The sequence below is a fragment of the Pristis pectinata genome, chromosome 33, assembly GCF_009764475.1.
Source record: "Pristis pectinata isolate sPriPec2 chromosome 33, sPriPec2.1.pri, whole genome shotgun sequence".
In the NCBI taxonomy this organism is placed as follows: domain Eukaryota; kingdom Metazoa; phylum Chordata; class Chondrichthyes; order Rhinopristiformes; family Pristidae; genus Pristis; species Pristis pectinata.
Genome location: NC_067437.1, coordinates 19,806,961 through 19,815,192, shown reverse-complemented (window position 1 = coordinate 19,815,192; position 8,232 = coordinate 19,806,961). Strand labels below are relative to the sequence as shown.

Here is an 8,232-nt window from a genome sequence, read left to right as displayed (position 1 = left end):
ACACCCAGAAGTGTTTCATCTCCCTTTACACCTGGGACAAGTCGTTTTCCCGTCTCTTTCAGGCATTTCAGATAACGGACAACCTCGGGCATCTCCTGCCATATTTTGAATCATTGAACCAGATCGACGGTTTAGCCTTTGTTAGCTGCTGATATTCCGGTTGGTCACGGAGCTAAAGCATCAACCGACACACAAGTGCATTTGAAAGCCGTGTTTTCAGCAGCAGAATCAGGATTATTATCACTGACACATGTCGAAACATTTATTGTTTTGCGGGTGCAGTACAGTGCAATACATAAAAAATTGTTTTTAGTTACAAAACTAAATGATTAGTTCAAAAGAGGAATAGAGAATTCATAGGTCCATTCATCGTTCAGAAATCTGATGGCGGAGGAAAAGAAGTTGTTCCTGAATCGTTGAGTTTGGGTCTTTGGGATTCTCTACCTCTTCCCCAATGGTAATAAAGTGAAGAGGGCGTGTCCCAGATGGAGAGGGTCCTTTATGTTGGATGCCGCCTCTTCGATTGACAAGAAATTGCCATGTAGGGGCAATGGCCTTTCAGAGAAGAGCAGCAGAAACTTATTCTGTAGCACATCGGCCGGTTCTCATGTACAACACCGGAGGGTGACGTCAAAGAGAGCTGTAGTGATTGGAGACGCGAAATTTCAACAGCGCTTCACCACCACTCTCTGTCTCTTTCCACCAAGTCAATTTTACATCCGATTGACCAGGTCACCCTGACATCCATGTGATCTGACCTTCCAGACCAGCCAACGATACGGGTTCTTGTCAAAGGCCAGGCTAATGTCCATAAAGATTACGTCTACCTCCTTGCTGTCGTCAATCGTCTCCGATACCTCTTCAAAAGGCTCAATCAGATTTATGAAAAACAAGTTGCCCCGCAGAAAGCCATGCTGAATTTCATTTATCCGTCCTTCTTTTCCAAATGCTGAATGAACATGTCTCTTAGAATCCCCTGCAATAAATTTCCCATCGTTGATGTCAGACTCGCCGGACTGCCTTTCCCTTCTTGTACTTCCAGCCCCTCTTTCATAAAGACACAGCACAACCCACCCTCTAGTCATTCGTTGCCTCAGCCGTGGCTGAAGACAATGCAAATGTATCTGCCCGTACCGTTGACAAACTCACCCGGACACGATAAACCAATTTCAACACGCCCAAGCTGTTTGTACTGTGGCAATCCCAATCAATATGAGGGAAGTTTTAATCAGCTACTATTGTAATTCTATTATTCTTACAACTAACTGGGATCACCGTCCATATTTGTTCCTCTAATTCCCAGTAACTATTGGCAGCCCGATGATACAATATCATCACAGTGATCTTCCCCTTCTTATTCCCAGATCCACGCAAATAGACTCACTGGACTATTCCCCAAGAATATCCTCTCTTAGTACAGCAGTGATGTTCATCGTCATCATAAACTCAACTTCCCTTCTTCTCTTACTCCCCAGTGTGTCGTGCCTGGAGCATCTCTCCCCGGAACATAGAAATGCCAGCCCTGCCCCTCGCTCAACCATGTTTCTGTTATTTCTATAATATCCCAGTCCCGTGTGCCAATCCATGCCCTGAGGTTATCTTCCTTACCCGCCTGGTTTATTGCATTAAAATAAATGCAGTTTAGTCTAGCAGAGCTTGCAATTTGCCTGTCACCTCTGCCTCATGAAAATCTTCCCGCCAGGATGTTGGTCTCACTCCAGTTCAGGTGCGACCCGTCCTTCTTGTACAGGTCACCTCTGCGCCAGATAGATCCCAATGCTCGATGTACCAGAATCCTTTTATCTTGCACAAGCACATCTGCATGCATGCATCTGCCCCATCCTCCTGGTCCTACCTTCAACAAGATGCTGGAGCAACTCAGCAGTATCCAAGGACAAAAACAGACTGTCAATGATTCGGGTCAGGACCATTCCTCAGGACTGTTCTGAAGAAGTGTCCTGAAGAAGGCTCCTGACCCTAATCGTTGACGGTCTGTTTTACTCCACGGGTGCTGCCTTGCCTCGTTAGTGCTTCCAGCATCTTTTTTTTCATCTGGATTCCAGCATCTGCAGTCCTTTGTTCCCCTCTTCTTATCTTCACCAGCACGTGGTACCCTGAGCAAACCAGAGATTATAGCCCAGAAGGTCCTGCTCCAGCAACCTTCTGCCAGTCTCCCCATGTTCATTATTCAGGACCTCATTCCTTCTTCTACTTATCCCGTTGATACGAACATGGCCAACAATGTCTGGCTGCTGACACTTCCCTTGCGAATGAAATCGCGCCCATTGTCAATGATTCTAGACCTTCTTGTCTCTGCCCTTCTCTGGAGAATTCACATCCGCTCTAAAGTGTGCGAACAGATGTGTACAGTCCTGATGGAAACAGTTTTGACAAAATGCCCGTCGTATTTTCCAGAAACAGTCCCACAGACTGGGCCTCTCTGAGAGAAAACTATCATCTTGCTAAGTTAGTATTCGATTGTTTAAAACCTTGGACTGGATATGCAGAATTTTCGCCATTAGGCGACGTCATCAGCCACTCAAATTCTGACCTTGTTTGCACAGACTCTGGTGGGACTGGAACCCAGAATCTTTGAATTATTTGAGCACGTGACAGTACAAGTCCAACACGCTATCCATTGCGCGGCAGAATTTAGTGTCAACCCATTTGATGCGAATTGATAAAGTTACGGTACAGCAAATCGCAATTTGTCAAACGCAAATTCTCGTCCTTTCTCGTTTGTTCTTTCACTGAAGAAGCAACAGAACCAGTCCCACACTTCCTATCCTATTGCAGCACCAGGTTCGTCAATAATATTTTCCGAGCAATTGGACGGAAGGAATTTCTGGTGAAGTACCTGGCATTTTTCTTTTGGGTCAGTGAGATATCCTTGCGTTTCTCCACCTGCGTCGCTGAACACCTTCTCCAGAACCAGCAGATTTCAGGGGAATAGCCTGTAAGCAGTTATCATCGTGACGTCACCGTGAGCACACTGCCGCCTCCTCCACGCTGATGTCAGAATTATGGAATTCTCGCAAATTCCGTGTGATGAAAGTAAAGTTCAGAACAGATTACAGTGTTTTCCCTTTACAAATGAAACTTCAGGTACGATCTCTGCTTGGAGGAATTTCCTCTAATTTATCCCTTATACTGGCGTACTGATGCAACATTTGTTAGTGAAAAGACGGAAAGGACAGAAAATTGAATGAATCAAAGAACTGCGATTGATATTCCGTGAGTATAGATGGAGATACCGGAGTATTGAATAAAAATTGAAGCGAAAGAACTCGGAGGAAGCTTGTCGAGAGGTATCTTGGGGTCCAAGTCTAATCCTCCCTGGATATTGCTGCACAAGTCGACAGGGCGGTAAAGAAGGCGCGCGGCATGCTTGAATTTATAAGTTGTGGAATGGAGTTCAAGAGTCAGGAATTACATTGCAGATTTAGTAAACTCTGGATGGAACGTATTTGGAGTATTGCATTCAATTCTGTCACACCATTAAAGGAAGACTGTGTAGGTTTAGATAGGGCTCAGTAGAGGTTTACTAGGATGCTGCCTGGGGTAGAGGGCATGAGCTGTCCCGGAGAGGTTTGACAAACTGGGTTCCCTCTCTCTGGAGTGGAAGGGAAGGGGAGATCTAACAAACGTTTATCAAATTATGAGAAGCATTGATAAAGTGGACAGATGGTATATTTTTGTTTCAGAAACGAAATATCTAATGCTGGATGGCATGCATTAAACTTGGAGTACAAAGGAGATATGCGGGGCAAGTGTTTTAGACAGAGAGTGGTGGGTGCCTGGCGATCGAGGCGTTTAAGAGGCTTTCAGATAGACACATGAATGTGCAGAGAATAGAGGGATATGGACCATGCTCAGCAGGAGTGATTAGGTGTCATTATTTTAATTAGTTCCGCAAAACATTAGAGGACGAATGGCCTGTTCCTCTGCTGAACTCTTCCATTTTCAATGAAGCAGCAAATTAAATTTACTTGCTTATGCCTGTATTTAATCTAGATTAGTAAAGAGGAAACATCACAGACGAAAGGTGGAGGAAAACGAGGAACCAAACTGCAAGTGCGGTCTCACCAACGTCTGGTGCAGCTGTAACATGACATGTCCATCTCTGCTGTCGATACTCTGATTGATGAAGGCAAGTGTGCCAAACTACTTCTTCACCACCAGGTCCAAAATGGTAAAGTAATGTTTTAAACAGAGGGCTCGTCCGGGATTTGAACCCGGGACCTCTCGCATGCTCGGAAATTCAAACCCAAAGCGAGAATCATACCCCTAGACCAACGAGCCCTTCCTGTTCATTGCGGTACTCTCATCCAATTCGTAATTGGAATATTTTGTACAGTGTTCAAGGCAAGGACACGGGGCACCATGCGGCTCCAACTCTGCACTTAACCACTGTGATAATGATCAATTTATGATCGTAACGTGATGTTTCAACGTTAATCCATTGCGGAAACAAGGGCCTGGCCCAATGCAGCTGAAGGAGTTCTTCATTCACGCTTTATTAGGCCCCTGTTTCTGATAATACATCATCAAACGCTGTGACTGAGTTCGGAGGTCACTGGTGATAGAACAGTCGGCAGCAGAGCGCACTTGGCGATAACATTTCTTCCTGCCGTGTCTTTCCCCCTTTACAATATGTTGGGGCAAAATATTGAGAACTGGGTTGCAGAGATATGGTGAAACTCATATTGCTTGTTCGCCGTGGGGAGGATTATAGCAGCCAAATATTCTCACCTTTGAAGTATTAACCGTTGCCTTTCTCTTCCGGAGAGATGCTTATGCGCTGAAAAATAGAATGTCCTGAAGCAGTAAAGCAGTTGGCGGAATATTTATTTGCAAACATGCATACAATATTAAAAATTGCAGTTGAGAAGGTTTCATTACATTTTGCATCAGTGTTGAAGATTGAGAGTCGTCAGAAGGTCGGTAATTACTGGCGATCACCAGAAGGTGGCACCTGACCTGTACGCAGAATCGTTGGAGCCGGTGTGGTGATCATATTCCAACAGTGCTGTTCAGGGGTTGTAGCGGCGATGTGGATTTGGATTTGGGACTCCCTCTTTGTTCTGCATATCGTTCCGCGACCTGCTATCGTACCGAAAACCATCTTGTATTTCTCATTTCCCCTGTTCTAAGGAAGTGTCCCGGACTCGAAACGTTAACGGTTCCTCCTTCTGCAGATGCGGCCTAAACTGCTGAGTGTTTCCCTCATTTTCTGTTTGTGCATCGAGAAATTCCAGGCTGGTTGTGTCGCAAGTAGCAATTTATGAAGTTATGCCACGGGGAATGGCGGAAAGGTCACTGCCTTATAATTGCAGCCCACCTGATTTCCGCGAAATCACTTCCTGATCATCAGTAGGTCATCCGTACGCGCACTGATGCATGGCCAACCTCAGACAACGAACTCTTGTCATTTTCCATGTGATATCTCAGTGACGTTTCAAGCATGAAATTTTCTTGAGACCAATGGTCTGCAGTGGACTCTCCGTATCAGAGGCGTTCGTCAACCCCCAAACCGTGTTCAAATTCTCAACGTCGATCCTTCATTTCCCTCCCCAGAATCTGCCTGACCCACTGAGTTCCTCCAGCATTCTATGTGCGTTGCTCCAGCATCTACACTCTCACTTGGGTGTATGCCTGTCTGTCTGTCTCTCTGTCTGTCTCTCTCTCTCTCTCTCACTCCCTCCCTTTCTCTCTCCCTCTATAACGCAATTTTAACGTTAATTTCCATGAAGCGACCAGAGGACGAGTTCAGAATATTTTTTGAGCATTGAGCTGTACTATTGTATTGCTAAATTGGATGCAGTTCCACAGTCCTTGGAAAACACGATTATTTTCCGACAACTGTCCCCTGAATTACCAGGGCTTTCTCGGTGTTGTCCTTTCACTGAAGCAATGTCTGCACAATTGCAAAGGAAACAAATTCAAGGTGCCGGCGTCCTCTCACACCCAGGCTCGCACTACACTTTCGGACACGGACTGTCGCTTCCAAAGAGTCTTGCTCAAAATTATTCACACCTCTTCCAAGTGACCTCCTCAGCAATCATCCCTTACTTTTCACGAGGCCTTTGCACTTGTTCATACCGATGTAACCTCTGCGCAGGTCGTGCATGCTTAGAGATAACATAAGAAAGCGATGGAATCTGTTCCTCATGTGGCAGGGATCTGTGGACGGAGATCCTAGGGATTTCACGGTGGTTTCTCGTGCTGTCGGCCGTGTGGCCTAATGGAGAAGGCGTCTGATTCCGGTAACAAACATCGGAACAATCAGAAGAGTGCAGGTTCGAGTCCTGCCACGGTCGTTTGCAGTTCAACGGATATAACTTTGCTGTGTGCTTCATTTAAATGAGTGGGGCTGTTATCTCACAGTCCCAGAGACGCGGGTTCAATCCTTACATCCGGTTCTGTCTGTGTGGAATGTCGGAGATACATGTCAGCGAATGTTAACTGTAGGAAGGGGTGCTCTTTGATCCGGCACTAATCAGATGGATCGAATGGCCTCCATTTACGTCACATGGAAACATATACTTACGGAATGTTTCCAAAATGGTCGGCTTACAACTTGGAGGGGGATTTCCATGTGGTGGTTTTCCAATACACCTGCTGTCTTTTTCCCTCTGATCGGTGGAGTGTAGCCCATCGTGGTCTCAACTTGAGCATGGTAGATGTGCGGGACGCGGCGAGGTCAACGCTGACGGAGATGAATGAACTGTTTTCTAGTTGTCGATACATTTCTGACACAACTATCCATTGTGTTGTCCATTTTTTCCCCTCAGCCTCTCAGTTTGCCGTGTGCATTTCTCTGTAACTGAATGAAAAAAGAACACTGGAAAAAATTCCCAAAAATTACACAAATCACTACATTTCTGATTTTCTGCGAGCGGGTTGTGTCGGCATCCTTTCGCGACAGCTCAGGACGATAACAGCTTCTCTGACGTCATCACATTGTTAGATCAACTGTTCCCGCAAGAGTTTGGATGATTTAAAAACTGTCAATGCGAGTTTCCCTTTGCGATGAGCGTATACTTCACCAATGATTTGTTTCTGAATGAAAACTATGCGTGTTCTGGCACACACTCATGCATATCACACAGAGATTCTGCTCAGCTCGATCACGCCACGCCGTTGGAAGTTACACGTTGTTAAATGGAGTCGACTTCTTCGTGAGCTTGTTTGGCTTGGTCTGTGAATTTCCGATTGAAGAAAATGGTGCAGTTTGATGAAGAGCATTTCGGATTCACAAATGTCATGGCCGCCATCAGATGCAAGAACATCTTGGAAATGTGTGGTACAGAAGGCGGACAATCAGCACTATGGTCGGGCAAAGCAGAACCTTGGGGACACTGTCAAATTGTGGCTCAGGGACATTGGACGCACAACATTACCTCCAATTCAAAGGAGAGTTCCGTGGGTTTAGTTTCCTTTCGTAGAGGCCTGATTTCCTATTAAGGCAGATCCAAGTCATGATTACGTGGCACTGAGTCAAGATGATATTTGCTTGTTGTTCTTTTTAAAAAAGTAATGCCATAAACTCCTCCCACCTCGAGATACTTTGGGATCTCTGACGTTCCATCATTCTTTCGCAGCAGGTGTATTTTCTCTCTTTTGAACCAGCGATGATTTTCTGTTCTGATGGAAGACTCGCGACCTAACATTCCACAAGAAGAATTCATTTTGCCCATATGTACCAGCTCAGTGTGAGACTAACCCAGCGAGACCCAATCCATTGCCTGCAGCACGTCGTCCCGGGATTGTACATTCATTTTATCTTTCTTACCAGAGAGTGATACAGATACAATCCGAACGCTGGGTTTGATTCTCACTCATTGCTGGCTGACTCACTTCGAACCAAATTATTCGCTGACTAAAAGGTTTTCGTTTATTTCAGAGCACTGAGAATCTGCCTTCAACGAATTCTGTGTACCTGTATTTTCGTGTAAAAATAAGCAAGTGCTTCCACTCTGTGCAATAACCTAATCGATGTGGAAGCGCATTGACAATGCATCCCAGGTTTGTGTTAAAATGTAAAGACGGCTCGAAGATATTGCGATGACAGTCATACTATTTCATGGCGGCAATTTTAAAATATTGAGGGATTGCTACCCACACCCCCAACTTTAATCAGCCAGAATTCCAGAAAGAATTCTGCAGTGTTTGATTCGGCCTTTGACCCGGCATGTTTGGGTGGGGGTCCTCTGGCTTCTTGATTTGTAC

At 45.4% G+C, this 8,232-nt stretch overlaps 2 non-coding genes across 2 annotated transcripts; one reads left to right on the top strand and one right to left on the bottom strand.

Annotated features, from left to right (window-relative positions):
• Positions 1-4,214: 4,214 nt before the first annotated feature.
• Positions 4,215-4,302, bottom strand: trnap-ugg (transfer RNA proline (anticodon UGG)). Its single transcript is given in 2 exon segments — positions 4,215-4,250; positions 4,267-4,302. It is a non-coding gene; the product is annotated as a tRNA-Pro (tRNA).
• Positions 4,303-6,230: 1,928 nt separating this feature from the next.
• trnar-ccg (transfer RNA arginine (anticodon CCG)) lies at positions 6,231-6,320 on the top strand. Its single transcript is given in 2 exon segments — positions 6,231-6,267; positions 6,285-6,320. It is a non-coding gene; the product is annotated as a tRNA-Arg (tRNA).
• Positions 6,321-8,232: the final 1,912 nt, after the last annotated feature.